The sequence below is a fragment of the Schistocerca serialis genome, chromosome 3 (genome assembly GCF_023864345.2).
Source record: "Schistocerca serialis cubense isolate TAMUIC-IGC-003099 chromosome 3, iqSchSeri2.2, whole genome shotgun sequence".
Classification (NCBI taxonomy): domain Eukaryota; kingdom Metazoa; phylum Arthropoda; class Insecta; order Orthoptera; family Acrididae; genus Schistocerca; species Schistocerca serialis.
Genome location: NC_064640.1, coordinates 483,215,907 through 483,236,658, shown reverse-complemented (window position 1 = coordinate 483,236,658; position 20,752 = coordinate 483,215,907). Strand labels below are relative to the sequence as shown.

The following is a 20,752-nucleotide window of genomic DNA, read 5'->3' as shown; positions in this document are numbered from 1 at the left end:
ATAGCTCATCTTACACCCTCTGCCCACCATTAGATTATGAGGCCATTGCAAATGCCCAGTCCACTGACCCCACACTAGAGCTCAGTTACATCAGCATCTATGTTCCAACCTCATCCTCCAGCTCCGCCAGGCTCCTGGCACAGATCACAGATCTGCACATATGGTGTGACCTCCTTTCCATCCCCATACACACCGATTGCTCCGAAGACCACATCCACCCATCCACCCCTACCCCCCCTCCCCCCCCCCCCCCCCCCCCCCGCCTGCCACCATCTTCTGAAAAACTCACTTTTGACCACCTGCACAGCCTGGCACAACCCAGCATCTGCACCTCTGCTGATCTCTTCCAGGAACATTTCTCTGGTGTGGCATCCAACAGCACTGTCACACTTGGGCTTGTGCCTGCAATCCATGTCAGTGTTCTACAGTGAGGTATCATTTTCATACATCTGTTGCCTTATTTCCCCTGTCAAGCACCAGTTCTCCCATGTTTACATCAAATTGTTGGGTCCCCTACAACCCTTGGATGGTTGCCACTATCTTCTCACAATAATACATACCAGCCTACACACTGGCCAGTAGCTTTCCCTATCCTGGACATTTCCAAGGAAATTTTTGCCATGGCATTAACCAGCAACTGGGTTTTGCAATTTGGCTGCCCCTGCCATATGACATCAGATCACAGGTGCCAATTCATCTTCTGTTTATTCAGAACCCCATCCAAGATTTGGGACATCTCTTGTTTCTGACTTATACAACTGTCTTTGTTGGCAATTCCAAAATTACATTGTTTGTTGATGACATAAGCATAATAGCATCCAAGCTAAAACTCAACCTTAGCAGACACATCTCATACTCATACAATGAATGCGTCGATTCCTGCCGATAAAGTTTTGGAGCATACCTCGAAAACTCTAAGACTCAGTCAAAGAACAATTATAAGGAAGCGGGTGCTACTTCAAAACTTCCAAGACACTAAAGTAAACAGTATGGAAGAAAGCCACAGCAGGCTTGTGTGTATTTAAGTACTCCGGGAAAGAAAAAAAAGCAGTCTTGTCCTGTTACAGATACTGATTCTTCACCAGCACATATACAGATACTATAAAAGAAAGAATACCCCACAATAATGAAGTTGCTAATTTCTTTAAAAGAAAGTGATCTTTTCTCAGGGGGGAAAATGTCACTTAAGATGATACTGAAGAGTATGGGCTTCCATTTTAAAAAGTTAGATGGATAAAAACTGTTACTTGAAAAAGCTCATGTCATTGCAGCTCATACCATTTTCTTACAGAAAATTGTAGGAAAGGATATACACTCCATCATATGGTTAGGCAAAACCTGGGTCAATACTGGAGGAATGGTTGAGAAATACTTGACAGATGATACTCTGAATAACAGTGGTCATTAGCCAACAGGAAGAGGATCCTGATTAATTCTGATACATGCAGGATCTTCAAGCAGTTTTGTGCCTGAAGGACTTTTAGTTTTATGATCAAAAAGAAAAGAAAAAAACTGTAACAATCATGAGGACATGGACCACCCATGGTTTCTACAGTGGTTCAAAAATTTGTTGCTCCAGTTTAGTGTTCCGACAATTTTTGTGATGTACAATGCACCATACCATTCTGTGATTTGATTTTAGATAAAACTCCCACCATTAGTGACCATAAAGAAACTATGGTGCAGTTGTTGCAGGCAAGGAACATTTTTGCAGACATGAGCATGACAAAGCTGCTGTTATACTCTCTTGTAACAAAATAAGCCTGTGATGCCTAAATATATTATAGATGAAATTGCAAGTAAACAGGGTAATTTGGTAGTCAGTCTACCACCTTATCACTGCAACTTTAATCCAATTGAATTGGTTTTGAGTGAAGTCAAGGCGTATATTAGAAGTAACATCAAGACTTTTACTATAACAGAAGTGGAAAGATTGCTAAATGAAGGTCTTGCTACTGTAGATGCTACCTCATGGAGGAAGAAAGTAGATGATGTTGCTAAATTCATAAGAGAAGCATGGACTATAGACGGCATTATAAATGAAAATGAACAATTAATGATTTCTCTCGATGATGATGATGATGATGATGATGATGATGATGATGATGATGATCACGAAGACAACCATTTTGGCGACAATTCTGATGATAGTGAAGGAGAACTGCATGGAATTGCACCATTGACATTGTAAATTGGAGAGTGTAAATGTATACAGAACTAATTCTCTCTCTCTCTGCAACCAGGCAGGCTATGCAAGTTTTGCTTTCTTTCTTTCTTTCTTTCTTTCTTTCTTTCTGTGTGGATAGCACGTTCTTTGGTATGTTTAGGTTTACATTATTATACGATGTTTTATGCGCAGCTATTGCGGTAACAATTTGGAATGACTTTTCATAGATATTGGCATTAACTTCAGGTGTTTTTATTTCCTGGTTTCATATACTATCAAACACTTAGTCTCCATTGTTGTTCTCTCAATCTTGTTGCACTTACATATAGACATTGATTGTACCTTACATTTACAAAACGTACTTTGGCGTTGTGGGCATGTGCGGTGGCAGCTATTGCAACCTTGCAATTTCAATATAGCCAACTACATGGGAGCTGTCAAGTGACATGCTTCACCAGCTCGGGCTAACTTCTTGTAGTTACATATAGGCCTGGCCTCATCAGAAGTGCCAACATAGGATAAGGATTAGTAATCACAGTGATAATGGTTGCTGAAGTTAGGAAATCCATAAATAAAGCTAGGAGAGCTTTTATGCTGGAAAAAGCAGGCAACCACTTGATGATGTCCAACTTAGACTATTAATGAAAATCATTAAGTTCAAATAGGATGGACACTGAAGAATTATAGGGAAAGCTTCAACTAATTCTAAATCACAGTTTGGAGAAGCATGTGCCAAATAAGTGGATTAAGACTGGAAAGGAATCACTGTGGCTAAATAATAATATTTGTAAAATGCTTAGGAAATGCACGTTGTTACACTCTTTTTCCAAAATATAATATAGAAATGTTGGGATGCAAAAGTTAATGGAAACTCTAGCAGTTATAAAAAGTTTGATATGTAAAGCATGCAACAAGTTTCACCATCATATGTTAGCAAAATATCTTACCTCAAACCCAAAAAAATACTGGTCCTCTGTAAAATCACTATGTGGATGAAGATTTCTATTCAGTCACTCATCAACCAGTCTGGCGTGCCAACAGAAGATGCCAAAAGGAAAGCTGAAGCTTTAAATTTCATGTTTAAAAACATTATCCAGGCAGGATGATTATGCAAAGATGTGAGGGGCACCCAAATTAAAACAAAACATATGGAAAAAAATGAATAAACTGTTTATTATTTCAAATGTAATTGACATAATTGTTAATACATTTATCAGACTGTGAGACAAAATGTTTAATGCAAAATGTTTGTGTTTGCCTATGGAAACATGATTGCACTCAGGTATGCACCTCACCATCTGAACCAAATCATCAGTTGTCAGTTTCATTCTTCAGGCTCCAAAAATATGGAAATCACATGGGGAGAGATCAGGCCTTTATGGAGGATGTGCAAGGGCTTCCCAGAGAAACTCTTGCAGTGTAGCAGATTGTGCTGCAGAAGTTTCACTAGGAAGCCCTTACACATTTTTCATGTAGTCCCAATCTCTCCACATACGATTTCCACATTTTTGGAGCCCTGACGAAAAGTCATTCATGGCCACTGATTTCCTTTGGATGAAGACGTGCACGTGCATATACAATCATGGCTCTGTAAGCAACTGCTAACATTTTTCTATGAAGGCACTGATCATCTCCTCTCACTGTAGGATAAATACGTTAACAGTTAGGGCAAATTTATTTCTCAAATAAAAAACAATTCACATTCTTTTTTCACATCTGTCTCTTTTTACTGCCCCTTATACCATTGTGTGACCATTGTACAGAACATCTATGGAGGACACAGAAATAGGCATTCCTGGCATTGGGAAGCAACTGAAAGAGCTAAAAACAAGTGAGTCACTAGGTCTGGATAGAATCCCAATTCAGTTTTACAGAGAGTACTCTTTGGTACTGGCACATTATTCAGCTTGCTTTTATCATGGATCTCTAATCAAGTCCAAAGTTCCAAGAAATTGGAAAAAAAATGCACATGACTCCTGTTTATAAGAAGGGTATAAGAATGGACCTGAAGAATTAGAGGCCAATTTCTTTAACATTGATTTTCTGCAATATTCTTGATCATATTTTGCATCGTCGGCTGATACTCATATCCGAGTTTTCATTTCTCTCCTGTGATTTCCTTTGTCACGGTTCAGGCGTGGAAGTGTCGATGGCTTAGCAATCCAATCCTAGCAGCCTAGCAGCCAATCCAGACAGCCACAGACATTACAGCTGATGGAAGGTGGAGGGCGTGGCTGAGCCTGGAGGAGTTTACATCTACAGCGTTTGTCATTCTCCATTCTTCGACGTTCCAGCTCAAAGTTTTGAAGAGCATTTGAGGTAACCAAGTGCCAGCAACTTCGATCTTCTGCTATTGTGCACCAGTTACTCAGATCGATGTTAAAGTTTTTCAGATTTTTCTTGTACTGATCCTTATAACATTTGAGAGGGGCACCTCATGGCCTTTTATCTGTGCTCACTTCGCTGTACAGCATTTGGCATGGAAGTCTGTCATTTTTCATCCACTGGACATGTCTGACCCATCTGAGTGGGTGCCCAATGGTAAGAGCTGCCACGCTATACATTTTTGCTTTCTCAAGAACAGCCGTGTTGGATATGAAGTCATCCCGTTTCAGGTTCGTGATATATCTTAGCTTCTGTTAGTTGAAGCGTTCTAGTTTCTTCAGATCACAGCAATATAATGTCCAGGTTTCATAACCATATAGCAGGGTGGAAATGACTACAGCTTTGTACACCATCAGTTTGGTGTACAGTGTTAGGTCTTTATTCAGGAAGACATGCTTTGTAAGACAAGCAAATGCTACATGGGCAGCATGTAATCTATTCTCCACATCTTTTCCAGATGAGCAGTTAAATGACAGTATGCTTCCTAGGGAGAGGAAATGGTCCACTTCTTCCAAGAGTGTATCATAAATAGATATGCTGAAATCAGGAACGGAGGAGCCAGGAGTTGGCTGCGCCATCACCTTTGTCTTTGGAATATTGATGGAGAGACCAAACCGTTCATACGCCCTGCTGAAGGAATCAACTGACAGCTGCAACTCTGCAGGTGAATGAGCTGGAGAAGCATTGTCATCAGCATACTGCAGCTCTGTCACACGAGTGGTACTGGTGAACCTTTCTGAATGGAGTCTAGACTGGTTGAATAATCCTCCATCGAACCTGTACTTTAGTTCTATTCCTGCATTGTTTAGGGATGTCTCGTAAAGCATAGCTGCTGGATACAATGCAAATAATGTTCATGCAAGAATGCACCCTTGTTTAAGCCCACTTGTTTTTGGGAATTCACCAGTTGTTTCATTCTGGCAGAGGACCTGTCCAGTCATATCATTGTGGAGAGCTTCAATCAAGTCAACAAAATGTTCAGGGCAGTCGAAGTGTTTTAAGACCATCCACATGGCTTCTCTGGGAACTGTATCAAAGGCCTTTTCTAGATCGTAGAAAACAAGTAGTAAAGGCTTTGGCTGTTCTCTGCACTTTTCCTGTAGTTGTCGTGCACAGAAATTCATGTCAATTGCCCCTCTTGAGGGTCGAAACCCATATTGAGACTCAGGTAGCATCATCTCTAAAAGTGTCTGGAGGCAATTTAAAAGGAGTCTTGCAAAACTTTTTGCCAGTGACAGAGAGTAGAGATATTCCCCGGTAGTCACCACAGATGCTTCTGTCACCCTTCTTGAATATGGTGACAATTGTGGAGTTCTTCAAGTCAGCTGGTACCTTGCGGGTTTCCCACATTAATAGAATGAGTGAGAAGAGTCTAGTTTTTAGAGGCAAGCCACCACCCTCAATAAGCTCCATCAGGATGCTGTCAGGTCCAGGAGCCTTCCCAGGTTTCACACTCTTGAGTGCCTTGCACAATTCTTGAAAAGTTGGAGGATCGGCCATCCAGGGTTGTGGAGGGTGCTGTGGGACATTTTTGAGAAAATCTCCAGCAGCAATAGAAGGGCGGTTTAACAGTGAGCTGAAGTGCTCTTTCCAACGATTTAAGATGTCCTGACTTTCAGTAAGAATGGTGAAGTTGTCAGCAGCTTTCAGTGTTCCTGATGAGGAGAGGATAGGTACATACAGCTCTTTAATACCGCAGGTTCCTTGCATCAAAAGATTTTGGAGTTCTGTGGCTTTCTGTTGGCACTATTTGTTCTTGATTGCTTGTATTTCACTTTGACATTTCTGCTTGAGTTCTTGAAAGTTGTTGCAGTTCTGGTACCTGAAGTCACATGTCAGATACATATGTGCCATGATGAATTGTTCCATAATCATAGTGTGTGGGTCACTTCCTCGCAAGCTGTAATCCACCTTAAACAAATTCACACAAATGGCAATTTCTCCTGTCATTTTTTCTAAAGACCAATGGCAATGGGATAATGATGATGGTAGCAGACTCCGAGTGACGCTGGAAGCTACAAGTCTGGACCTGCACATTGGCGGCAGGTGTGTGATGGCCACATTCCTGAGAACCCATGTGACTACTTGGGAATCTGGTCCTGCATCTGCAACTGGGCAGGCCTATTTAGGATGACCGCTGCCCACCCTGAATGGAGAAGGCCCAAGAAAATGTGGGCTAAACATCAGAAGTCACACTTGAACCAGGCTGGGAATCCGCACCCAGTAGGTCACTCCTGATACTGCGGACATAAACAAAAGAAGAATGAAATGATTATGACAATAGGGACATGGATTGTCAGGACCCTCCTGGACGTGAACAATTACAGGCCAGAGAGAAGAACCGCTCTTATCACCCAAGAACTAGCCTGGCTAGATATAGACATAGCTGCCTTGAGTAAGACAAGACTCTCATGTGAGGGACTCATTAGTGAGGTACATTCAGGGTACACCATCTTCTGGAAGGGAAATGATGCAGGAGAACCACGCATCCATGGTGCAGGATTTGCCATAATATTCTGCATACAAATATAATAAATTACCTTAAAGCAGAAAAGCTTCTGTCCATGAATCACTAGAAGTTTAGAAAATACCATTCATGTAAAACCGAGTTTGCCATTTTTTCACCTGTTGACCTGTGAACTATGGATGAAGGGGAAGAGGAGATTTCCACATTCCTAGATTTTTGTGAAGTCTTTGATGCAGTTCTAAATTAGAGACCATTACTAAAGGTCTGAGTATATGGAACAGATTCTTTGATATTTGACTAGCTCAAAGACTTAGGACTCCGTCTGTTGTCCTGAATGGCAAGTGTTCATCAGGTACAGGGGTATCACAAAGTGTGATAGGACCAGTCTTGTTCTGAAAGACTGGGCGAGCAGTGATATGCATCTATTTTCTGATTACAGAATGCAGAATGACAGACAGAATTTCTATTAAGTGTGATGAATGGGTGCTTACTTAAAATGTATAAAGGTGTGATTTCATGAAGGTGAGCATGGAAAACAATCCTCTAATTTACAAATATAGTGTTGGTGGTATTTCCCTTGACACAGTCCCACTGATTAAATACACTCCTGGAAATGGAAAAAAGAACACATTGACACCGGTGTGTCAGACCCACCATACTTGCTCCGGACACTGCGAGAGGGCTGTACAAGCAATGATCACACGCACGGCACAGCGGACACACCAGGAACCGCGGTGTTGGCCGTCGAATGGCGCTAGCTGCGCAGCATTTGTGCACCGCCGCCGTCAGTGTCAGCCAGTTTGCCGTGGCATACGGAGCTCCATCGCATCTTTAACACTGGTAGCATGCCGCGACAGCGTGGACGTGAACCGTATGTGCAGTTGACGGACTTTGAGCGAGGGCGTATAGTGGGCATGCGGGAGGCCGGGTGGACGTACCGCCGAATTGCTCAACACGTGGGGCGTGAGGTCTCCACAGTACATCGATGTTGTCGCCAGTGGTCGGCGGAAGGTGCACGTGCCCGTCGACCTGGGACCGGACCGCAGCGACGCACGGATGCACGCCAAGACCGTAGGACCCTATGCAGTGCCGTAGGGGACCGCACCGCCACTTCCCAGCAAATTAGGGACACTGTTGCTCCTGGGGTATTGGTGAGGACCATTCGCAACCGTCTCCTTGAAGCTGGGCTACGGTCCCGCACACCGTTAGGCCGTCTTCCGCTCACGCCCCAACATCGTGCAGCCCGCCTCCAGTGGTGTCGTGAATGGAGGGACGAATGGAGACGTGTCATCTTCAGCGATGAGAGTCGCTTCTGCCTTGGTGCCAATGATGGTCGTATGCGTGTTTGGCGCCGTGCAGGTGAGCGCCACAATCAGGACTGCATACGACCGAGGCACACAGGGCCAACACCCGGCATCATGGTGTGGGGAGCGATCTCCTACACTGGCCGTACACCACTGGTGATCGTCGAGGGGACACTGAATAGTGCACGGTACATCCAAACCGTCATCGAACCCATCGTTCTACCATTCCTAGACCGGCAAGGGAACTTGCTGTTCCAACAGGACAATGCACGTCCGCATGTATCCCGTGCCACCCAACATGCTCTAGAAGGTGTAAGTCAACTACCCTGGCCAGCAAGATCTCCGGATCTGTCCCCCATTGAGCATGTTTGGGACTGGATGAAGCGTCGTCTCACGCGGTCTGCACGTCCAGCACGAACGCTGGTCCAACTGAGGCGCCAGGTGGAAATGGCATGGCAAGCCGTTCCACAGGACTACATCCAGCATCTCTACGATCATCTCCATGGGAGAATAGCAGCCTGCATTGCTGCGACACTGTACTAGTGCCGACATTGTGCATGCTCTGTTGCCTGTGTCTATGTGCCTGTGGTTCTGTCAGTGTGATCATGTGATGTATCTGACCCCAGGAATGTGTCAATAAAGTTTCCCCTTCCTGGGACAATGAATTCACGGTGTTCTTATTTCAATTTCCAGGAGTGTATATAGGCAAAGTATAATTTTCAATGTAGCAGGGTCTGCAGCTGTGACGAATTTTTTTGAATGATTTTGTCATGCCTTCAGCTGCCATTCTGTTTATTACATGTGCGATTGTACAATTTTGGCCTTAGGCAATTTTCAAGTATCCAAAACAGAAGCATTATACAGCGTATCCCAGTCAAAAGAAGCCCCACAAACATGTGTAGTAGTTCTACTGAAATAGCACCATGTAATTTTTGACATCTGACATGGCAACACTGCACTCTGCAACATTGTTTGATGCAACACTGAATTTCCATGTGTCACTGTGGCAGGAGCTCAGTGTTCAGTGTACAGTGAGAATGTATTGTTTTTCTATGGAATAGCACATTTCTTGTGAAATAATATTTGATTTCTGGTTCTATTGCGACATGTCAGTAAATGTTTGTTGAATGGTTTGCTGACCAACATATACTATCTAAATGCTGCGTACTAAAGTTAGTGAACAAGATAAAGAGCAGTGGAATGGTGTTGGATCTTCAGGGCAGGGGCAGTCACCATTATTGGATGAAAAAGTGACTTAGATGAAACAATTGTTGGCCTCTCCTACTAAGTCCGTTTTGTTTGATGTTTCTCTAAAGAATTTGGAATGTGGTGAAGCACATGTCACAGAGCTGTGAAGAAAGCTAGCACATATCCATCTTACCACAAAACACCTAATATAAATGAATCACTTCAGATATTACATCGGTTACAGAAAAGGAAAAATCATGAATGTAATGGAAGAAACTGAATTTACATCCCTCTAAAAAACCAGTCAGACAGAATTTTAAATGAGCAAAAAGACCTGTAAAATCAAAAATTCCTACACAACTTTTTACCAGTTCTACAATGAAGCATTACAGAACAACAGAATGCAAAATTATCGCTACATTCATTAATAATTAAGACTGCAATGCAAAACATCATGCAATCGTAAAGCTGTTTTTATTCAAATTTCATGGTTGTCAGTATAGTTTCATTAGAGTAAGGTGACTGATTTTATGTATAAGATCTTTGTAACAATTATTCAAAAATGATGTGCTCCCACAAGAAGAGAAAAAATAATTACAAGTTACTTTAAAGAAATTACATACAGTTGCATTTACACCAGTGATGAACAATAATTAAACATAATTCAGAACAAAGGCATATGTAGGTTAATTAACAAGTTTCTGTAAAATAATTATACTCTTCCTCTTCCTGGTGTTAAGCATGTTACAACGTGGACCTTATATATAATGCTTTGCAACAACTGCTCCAAAGTAATGTGCTCCTAAAATAATGAAAACCTTTCTAATTTATTTTGTGAACATTACATGCAGTCATAGGGACAAGGACATACATGGCATAACATACTACTACACAATCATCTGTACAGTAAGCTATAATATGCCTATATATTTACAGATAAGACTTGTTCCTATGTCACAATTGCAAGCGCCAATGTATAATGCTTCTGCTTTAGATACTTGGAAAGGACCTAAGGCCAAAATTGCATGTTCGTACAGGAAATAAAGAGAATGGCAGCTGAAGGCATCATGAAGTCATTTAAAAAAATCTAAGCATAATGTTGCAAAGTGATATGAAATGGAATGAGTATGCAATGGCCAGTAGTAGGGAAGCGAAATGGTCAACTTTGGTTTATTCAGAAAATTCTAGGCAAGTGTAGTTCAACTATAAGAGACCATTCATGGAACACTTGTGAAACCCAATTTTGAGTAGTGCTTGTGTGTTTGTTATTCCACCAGCTTGAATTAAAGGGAGACATCAAATCAAATCAGATCAGAGAGATGCGGTTAGATGAGTTACTAGTAGGCTTTATCATCACAGAAGTATTACACAATTGCTCCATAAACTCAAGTCTGAATCCCTGGAGGTATGATGACAGTCCTTTTTCAAAACACTGTTGACAAAGTTCACAGAATCAGCTTTTGCAGCTGACTGCAGAACAATTCTACTGCCATCAACACACATCTTGCATATTTACAGGAAGACAGGTTAAGGGATATTAGGATTTGTACAGAGGCATGTAGTCTATCTTTTCCCTCACACTACTTACAAGTGGAATAGGAAAGGGGATGATTGGTAGTAGCACAAGGCATCCTCTAGCATGGATCATATGGTGGCTTGCAGAATGTGTATGTAGATGTAGATGATTCAGTGACATGGAGTACCTTCAGCGAGTAGCTGGTAGACTTACTGATTGCTAGAATTCAATATATTATAGTGAACAGCAGACATCTACATCTACATCCAAACTCCGCAAGCCACCTGATGGTGTGTGGTGGAGGGTACCTCGAGTACCTCTATTGGTTCTCCCTTCTATTGCAGTCTCGTATTGTTCGTGGAAAGAAAGATAGTCATTATGCCTCTGTGTGGGCTCCAATCTCTCTGATTTTATCCTCATGGTCTCTTCGCAAGATACACGTAGGAGGGAGCAATATACTGCCTGACTCCTCGGTGAAGGCATGTTCTCGAAACTTCAACAAAAACCCATACCGAGCTACTGAGCGTCTCTCCTGCAGAGTCTTTCATTGGAGTTTATCTATCATCTCTGTAACGCTTTCACGATTACTAAATGATCCTGTAATGAAGCACGCTGCTCTCCGTTGGATCTTCTCTATCTCTTCTATCAACCCTGTCGGGCACAGATCCCACACTGGTGAGCAATATTCAAGCAGTAGGCGAACGAGTGTACTGTAACCTACTTCCTTTACGTTTGACAGAAGGGAAAGTAACATTGACTGTGGTCCAAGAAATTTTAATAGAACCACTAATGTTACAAATATGCATACAAAAATTTTTCAGATATAGTAAGCAATACTATTAGATGGTTCGTTGATGACATTACTGATGGCTGGTTTGTGGGGCGCTCAACTGCGCAGTCATCAGCGCTCATACAAAGTCCCAATTTTTTCACATTCCAATTTTTGCACAATCCAATCTAGCCACTGGCATGAATGATGATGTTGTTGATGATGATGATTATGATGATGATGATGATTGTGATGATGAAGATGATTATGATGACAACACAAACACCCAGTCCCCGGTCAGAGAAAATCCCCAATCTGGCTGGGAATCGAACCCAGGACCCTGTGATCCACAGGCAGCAACACTAGCCACTAGACGATGAGCTGCAGATGATGACATTACTGTCTACAGGGAAGTATGAGTGCATGCTAAAAAGTAATACCTCTGAAATTTTTATGTGAAAACCCTGAAAGCTTTTTGAGAAAAAACATTACTAACATTCTTCATCTGTATTCTTCATGTCTACATACCTATTTCTCAACATAGTCTCTCTGGCAATGAACACTGTTCTCCCTCTGAGAGACCAGTTTGTAGACACTGTCACTGTAAAACGTTTGATTTCATTGATGGAGTCACAAATTCATCTGTGCTTGTACTGCTTCATCATTCTTAAGTGAAGTCCTCAAAGGTGTCCTTTAAGTTTTGAAAACAGATGAGAATAAGATGGTACGAAGTTGGGACTGTATGAAGGATGATCAATGACAGTGAACCCAAGGCTTCAGATTGTTGAAGATATCACAGCACTTGCGTATGGTCTGGCAATGTCATGCTGAAGAGTGGGGTGCTCCATGTATGGAGAAACTCTCCGAATTCAAAACTTGTTACAGCATGCTGTTTCTCAGACTCTGATACAGTTGTGCTACACACCTGCATGTTCCTTGCTACAATTCTGAGCCCTCTAGTTGGGTTTGGTTTTGTTTGCTTCAGGGCACAAAAAACAACAGGGGTCATATACGCCCAAATTAAAACTATAGAACACAAAGACAGAGAGGAGTTAAAAAACGACTGTACATGAGTCCCAATTGATATAAGAGAAGACAGCTAAAAAACAGGCATGTAGAGAAAGGGTTGAAAGAGACACCATACAGAAACGGCGATCCAAAACTAAATATTAAATGGCCTTCACCATACTGCCCATTGAAGTGCACTGAGCAAGTCTGACCAGAGGACACAATTGAAAAGTCTGTGTCCCAGATGTACTGCATGGCCTGATGCATGGTGAAGAGCTCAGCTGTAAATACTGATCAGTGTGCTGGAAGCCAATATCAAAACACATGGATGCCAATGATGAAGGCACACCCAGCTCCATGGTCAGTTCGAGAGCCATTAGTGAATACAAAGGTACTTTCACATAGTTCTATGCGAAGGTCATGAAACTGAAGGTGATAGAGGAGGCTGGAGTAGTGTCCTTAGTAAGCAAATGAAGGTCAAGGTAAACATGAGACACTTCACAAAGCCAAGGTGATGAAGGGTTCACACCCACCAGGAAAGTTGTAGGTAGTGTGAAGTTAAGCCGCCGTAGCATGTGCCAAAAGGTGGCTCCAGGGGGTAACAGAGAAGAGGGAAGCACCCCATACTGGCGATCAAAGGAATCATTGAAGGAGGAGGCATAGGATGAGTGGCCACTCATGGCAGACAAAAGGCTTGCATACCTGCTGAGGGGGATGGACGTGCAGACGCATAAAAAAAGCACCCATAGTCAAGTTTTGAATGGACTAGGGACTGGTACAAACAGAGGAGGGTGGTTCGATTGGCACCCTAGGAAGCACCATTGAGGACACATAGGGTATTGAGGAAATGAGTACAGTCAGCTGCCAGGTAAGACATATGGGAGAACCAAGAGTGTTTCTTATTGAGTGCAAGCCCCAGGAATTTCACAGTTTCAATGAATGGAAGGGCAAGAGGCATAAGATGTAAAGATGGCGAGGGAAACCAATTGCATCGCCAAAAATTCATACAGACGGTTTTGTCACTGGAAAAGCAAAAGCCATTGTCAATGTCAATGCTCCAAGAGTAAAGACAATCAAGACATCACTGAAAATGTCGCTCAGTGAGACAGGTCCATGGAGCCAGAGATGCCTGGCAGGAGACAGTATATTACAGGATTAATGGCGATATCAAAGAGAATGATGCTCAAGACAGAACCCTGAGGCACACAGTTTTCCTTGATAAAGGTGTTTCACAAGGCAGAGCCCACACAAACCTTGAAAACTCTATCTTTTAAAAATTCCTGAAGGAAACAGGGCAGGTGTCCACAGAATCCCATGTGTAAAGAGCATGGAGGATACCAGTTCCCCAGCAGGTGATTTAGGCCGTCTCCAAATTGAAAAACACAGTCACAGTCTGGGATTTCCAAAGAAAACCGACATGGGCAGACAAAGTAACAAGATGGTTAACTGCAGAACACCACACTAAAAATCCACACTATGCATTCGACAGTAAATGGAGAGATTCAAGCCACCATACCAGCTGGGCATGAATCATATGTTCCATCACCTTGCAAACACAGCTGGTAAGAGAGGTGGGGCAGTAGCTAGTATGAAGGTTTTTGTTCATATCAGGCTTAGGTGTGAATTTGATGGTGGCTTCATGCCAGCATCTGGGAAATGTGCCCTTTGCCCAGATGCGGTTGTACATTTTAAGCAGAAAGTGCTTGCCCGCAAGAGAAAGGTGCTGCAGCATATGAATGTGGATGATGTCTGGCTTTGGGGTGGAGGATCAGGATGAACTGAGAGCATGACCATCTCCCTCATAGTAAAGGCAGCATTGTAGCACTCACTCACAATTCATAGAAGAGAAGGGTATCGCCCAAGCCGCCACCTCTTGTTTCTGATGGATGAAGGCAGGGTGATAGTGGGTAGAGCTCAAAATGTCCACAAAATGGCGGCCTAAGGTGTTAGTGATAGCAATAGGGTCCACGATGACCGTCTGCTACTGTCAGGCTGGAAACTGGGGAATGGATCTTGGTCCCAGAGAGCCATCAGAGGTTGCCCCACATGATAGACGAAGCGATGGAACTGTTAAAAGAACTAGTGAATGAAATCCAGCTAGCCCTTTCGCTATCCCGAAGAACACGACAACACTTTGCACATAACTGTTTATAATGAATGCAGTTTGCCATCATAGGATGGTGATTAATAATGTGGAGAGCACATCTCCATGCACGAATTGCATCGTGGTATGCCTCAGTCCACCAAGGGACTGGGACACAGAGTGGTAAAGTGGAAATGCAAGGAATGGAACGTTCTGTAGCAGTAAGAATAATGTTGGTGAGATATTCCACCTGGTCATGACAACTGGGGAAGTCTTGTCCTATGGAAGTTGCCACGGAGGAGTAAAGCTGCCAGTCAGCCTTAGTAAGCTACCATCTGTGTGTGCACACAGGTGGGGTAGGAGTCAGCAAATGGATAGCACACAGGAAGTGGTCTCTCGAGTAGGTGTGAGAAAGAATGGACCACTCAAGACAATGAGCAAGCTGGGCAGTGCAGAAGGATAGGTCCAAATGGGAATAGGTGTGTGAGGAGTCGGAAAGAAAACTGGGTGCCCCAGTGTTAAGGCAGAAGTGGTTAGGTTGGTTAAGAAGGTCAGCCAAGAGGGCACCTCTCTGACAGGTCCTGGGAGAACCCCAAAGGGGATTATGTGCATTAAAATAACCGAGTAGCAAAAAATGGGGGATGTAGCTGTCCAATAAGCTGAAGGAAGTCTGTCCTGGTGACATCGAATGATGGAGGGACATAAATTGTACAGAGGGAAAAAGTCAGGTGGGTAAGAAAAAGGTGAACTGCAACAGCTTGAAGATTGGTAGTCAGGGAGATGGGTTGACTACGAATGTCATCACATATGAGCAGCATGACGTCCCCATGAGATGGAACACCAACCTCAGGGGAAGGTCAAAACAAACCGATAAGAAATGTGAAAGCTCAAAGTGGTCATGAGGGCACAATTTCATTTCCTGAAGGCAGAGTACAAGGGGACATTGTGATGCTAAAAGCAGCTGTAAATCCTCTTTGTGGGACCGAAGGCCACGAATGTTCCATTGGAAGAGAGTCACGATGGAGAACAGATGTAGGGATGTCACCTGGGCAGCTGCCAAGTGATAGGCTGCTCCTGCTTCTGTGCTCTGTAGTAGCAACTTTTCACAGGCTGAGTCACTACTAAAGAGCACAGAAGCAGGAGCAGCCTGCTCCATGCGGTCCCAGAAGCATCGGCTTGCTTGTGTGGTTGGTCTGTGGAGTCCAACACTGAAAAATGTTTAGTGGTGTGCACCAGTGACACGGTTAAGGTATAACATGGTGACACCCTCGAAGAGGATCTTAGAGTTGGCAAAGGAGAAGACTATTTGGCTTTGATGGACTTCTTTGAGCCTTTCTGGTTAGCGGAAGACTCAGGTGTTGGTTGGCTGGAGTGACGTAGGAAGTTTTCATGGGAGTACTCCTTCTGTCCTTTCTGGCCTACTGGTTGTGTAGCTGGTTGCTTCTCCCCTTCAGGCAAGAGTTTGATGGCTTTTTGCATAGCTGGATGGGGATACGGCAATGCCACCTTGACACTTGGTGATTTCACAACTTCAGAGCTATATTGGAGGTCACATGTGTGTGTGTGGCCTTGTCCTTCATGGAGCAAAGGTAACAAGAACAGAACTATAGATGCCAGACGGGAGCACACAGGGTTTGCGACTAGTCGATAACTTGCGAGCAACTGAGTAAGGCATTTTTCCTTTACCCAGATCTCCTGGACAGCCTGCTCATCATGATATGTGGGACTATCGCAAGAGGAGGTGGCATAGCCACCATTGCAGTTGATACAGTGGGGACAAAGAGGCGGACTGCTGCCCTCATGTGCATCCCTACCACAGGTGACACACTTGGCTGGGTATCAACAAGACATTCTAGTGTGGCTGAAACAATGACACTGGTAGCAGTGCGTTGGGTTCAGAATATATGGCCTGACTGTGATAATTTCATAGTCTGCATTGATTTGGACAGAAGCACCACTCTATCAAAGATGAGAAAAAGGGTGGAGGTGGGCACTAAGGAGCAATCTACCTTCCTCATTACATAGTGGACAGCAATGACACCCTGATCAGAGAGTTAAGATTGGATTTTGGCCTCTGTTAGACTGTAAAGCAGCCTAGTGTAAATAACACCACTAGAAGAATTCAAAGTTCTATAGGCCTCGGCACTAACAGGGTAGCCATGGAGAAGCGAGACGGTAAGCAGTTGTTGTGCTCGAGAATCAGAAGTAGTCCCCAAAAGCAAAGTGCCATTCTGTAAATGAGAGCATGATTTCACAGAGCTGGCAATTGCATCAACACCTTCTACATCTACATTTATACTCCGCAAGCCACCCCATGGTGTGTGGCGGAGGGCACTGAATAATAAATGGATTTACCGTGGCAAAGAACTGACTATCTTCAGTGCGTGAGACCATGAGGAACCATGGTGCAGCAGGAAGTGTCTTTGAATTGTAAGCCTCATTACATTTACATTTTGTAGAGATTGATTAGGAAGATGATTGACTCATTGTGAGAAAATCCCCCACGACTGCCAGTGTCTCCAATGGCACTACGCTTCCAACTGGGGGCCACTTCACAAGGGAGCGCACCCACCTTAGGTGACAGTTCACACCTCAGGTCACACCTCCTGAACACCTGACAGAGGGACCAATTGGCAATTTGGAAGGGTTGCAGCTCAGGCAGTCACCCCTCCCTGGGCCTGACATGTACCAGGGGGTACGTCCAAACCCTACCTGTCGACCCATGGCTGGGAATTATGCATTACCCAGTCACCTTTTGTGTGTCAGACATGAGGGCTAGCCTTCAGGAGTGCACAGGGAGGAAGAAGAAACAGAGGAACCTCAAATGTGGAGGAACGAGAGGAGAAAGAAAACAAAGAAAAGAAAAGGGAGTGAAAAACAATGGTGAGACTGTTCTCATGTCAGCAACAGACAATGCAGAACATTCCCAATAACACCCCAGACATGTTCACCAAGGGAGGGAGAAAAAGAATAGCAAGAGGATAGACATGCAGCAGGGAAGAAAATAATGCTGCAAAGACTGGGGACCCATGTTAGCCAAGCTTGAACCTGCCAAAGAGTGGTAAGCCCCCTGGAGGGTGAGCCCTCTAGTGACAGAGGGCTGTAAATATGTAGACATGAAAAATAAAAATGTAGTACAATAACAACATTTGTTTTATTTAAAAAGCTTTAATAGTTTTCACATAAAAAACCCACTCGCACTATTCTTCAGCATACACCTGTATCATTACTAGGTGACTGTAAGAGAATGTAGAACAAATTTTAAATTATTCCCACTTGATGCAATAATGGCATTTATGTTTAAATGTAAATAAATGGAACATGAAGTACAACAGTAAAATGTAATTGTAGCCAATAGTAAGATTAGTTGTCAACTTACAGAGCTTTTCAAATATTTAAATATTTAGGTGTTAGAATTCATTAATAGATAAAGTGACTTAGGACTGTTGGGATAATTCATGGAAAGCTTGGTCCATCTGTAGAGGACACTAATATGAGCAGTTTATTGAGTACTACTCCATCATTTGTATTCCTTACGAAGTAGGTATTTTATCAAAATGATGCTTCTGGGATATTTATAGATTGGTACAGCCAATCCAAAATTATAACAGATCTGCTCAAGAAACTTAAATGTCAATCTTTGGAACAAAGATTATGTTTTTACAAAATCCTTTTTGGTAACGTAAGAGATAGCAAAACAGTACTGCTGCTTGTATCATGCAGGTATTATTAAAACAGGATAAGAGTGATTGACCCACATACCGATTCCTATACCAAGCCTTCTGGATTCAAAGAGGTGAAACCTTATCTAAACTTCTCTTGACTCTTTGAAATTAAAAACACACTCATGGAAGATAAGGCAAGTGCATCATTTATGAGGAACAATGTTCCACCATCATACCATAAAGTGATCATGGAAGCATGCTTGAAGTTTATGGTAATAGAGGGCCAATGGCACTAATCAGGCTCCAAATGGGGAGCCCAGTGTTCACCAAATCAGTACCCATGCTATTTTGGTTTGGTGATGTGCATATCATTTGGCACAACGCAGTGACATGTATTGGTTATTAAATTTTATGGACAAAAACATATTACCCTCTGTGTTACTTGAAGAACACTCTTCTTCAAACATTTAATGAGAAAAACAATTAAACAAGCATTTGGAAACAATGAAAGAAAAGCAATGTCACCAGACACCCTCCTCACAAGAAAACATGAAAAAATTTTGTCTATTTTTATCTCCTAGATGACTACTTTACATTTGGCCAGCTGAAAATGCTACAAATTTATATGACTATGTATTTGTCTTACATCTTACAAATCCTGTCACGTGAATATTGCAATATCAATTCTAGACATTACAGTTTTTTTCTGATAACTATACAATGATCTAAAAAAAGTCTGCCTTGTTGTAGTTATTGTCCACATTGAGAGCTGAACTATAATTACACATAAACTACAGAAGAGCTTTGGAATGCAATTGTATTTGTGTATGGACATGACAGAGAACAGACCAGTGTATCACTTGCCTAGATACGCTTTGAAATGAATCCAGTGCTCTCTTATGTTATCAGCGCAATGGATCATGCCTCAATCTTTGACAGGTTTTAAGCAGAAAATACCCAGAAAATCTAACACAAACAGCAATCAGACATTTGTGCTGTTGATTTATATGCAACTGATGACAAATTGGGTTGAAAACATGACGAATTTACGTTACAAATGGATGCATACATCAGCACTCCAAACATCCACATTAATTCTTTGAGTCAAATAAAAGATTCCTATCAATCTGGGTGCAAAGTGAAATTGTAATGAGTAGTGCACTGAAACACAGTGTTGTAGTGTAAAAGATGTTCAGAGATCATCATCCACTTAATGCCAAAACCTTAAATAATGTAGCATGTTTTAATAAATAAGAGAAATAGATCAATACTTTTGGATTAAAGGAGACCACTCACCAAAAAGCAGAAGCATTTAGTTGTTGATAGGCATGCACAAAAGAAAGAAAACTTGCTACCTTTCAGAGTTATCATATGATGAGAATTATGCAGATTGGAGTTATCCTTACAGCACATCCTATGTGCTTGTAATTGTCCTGGCCTCAATCTAATGTAACCCTCCAGCCCCCCATTGAACAATTTCCCCTTTCACCATCCCGTCACCTCCTCCCAATTCACATCCCCATAAAACTGTGTGTGTGTGTGTGTATCTTTACTCTCCTATATTATCACAGTCCTTACAAGAGGTGTATGATGGTGGCAACATAGTTGTCTCTCACTCATCCTCAAACATCAGAAAGTAGTGTCTTGTAATGACAGCATTCGATTAGATTTCCTCAGGCTAAAAACCATGACAAGTGGTTAAAATGCCGCAAACTTTTGACCAAGTGTTCCACTGACATTCTTATAAGCCTTGAACATGGCTGAGGAGCATTTTGTCAAATGCTTAAGGCATTTTATCCATGTGATGTTTCTGGAAGACTGAGAATATTTTATTGGATCCTGCAACATTCCTTCACTGAATTTACCCAACCACGGTAACAGCAGCACTTAAAAAAAATAAAAAACAAAAAAAAATCTGATTTAAGCTCACTGAGGAACTATGTTGCACTTCATAACAAGCTATACCAACCTTTCATAATGCTAGCAGAACATCTATGAATATATTTCTTGATAAGAACTGCACACACTTGAGATTTACTCCACAATTGCTTGCACAAGTGTCATTTGTCCAGTTTGCTTTACACATGCACTACACTTTTGCAGAACACTTCCAACAAATCTTTTTTTTTCCATTCAGCTTACCTGTGTGGAAAGCATTGACCTTTGATAGTGATTGAAAGTGTAGATATACATTCCTCTT

General features: G+C 42.4%; 1 protein-coding gene across 1 annotated transcript in view; it reads right to left on the bottom strand.

The window, feature by feature from the left end:
- Positions 1-20,752, bottom strand: part of LOC126470373 (uncharacterized) — a 502,532-nt gene that overhangs the window by 69,273 nt on the left and 412,507 nt on the right. The gene's annotated exons all lie outside the window — the stretch shown is intronic.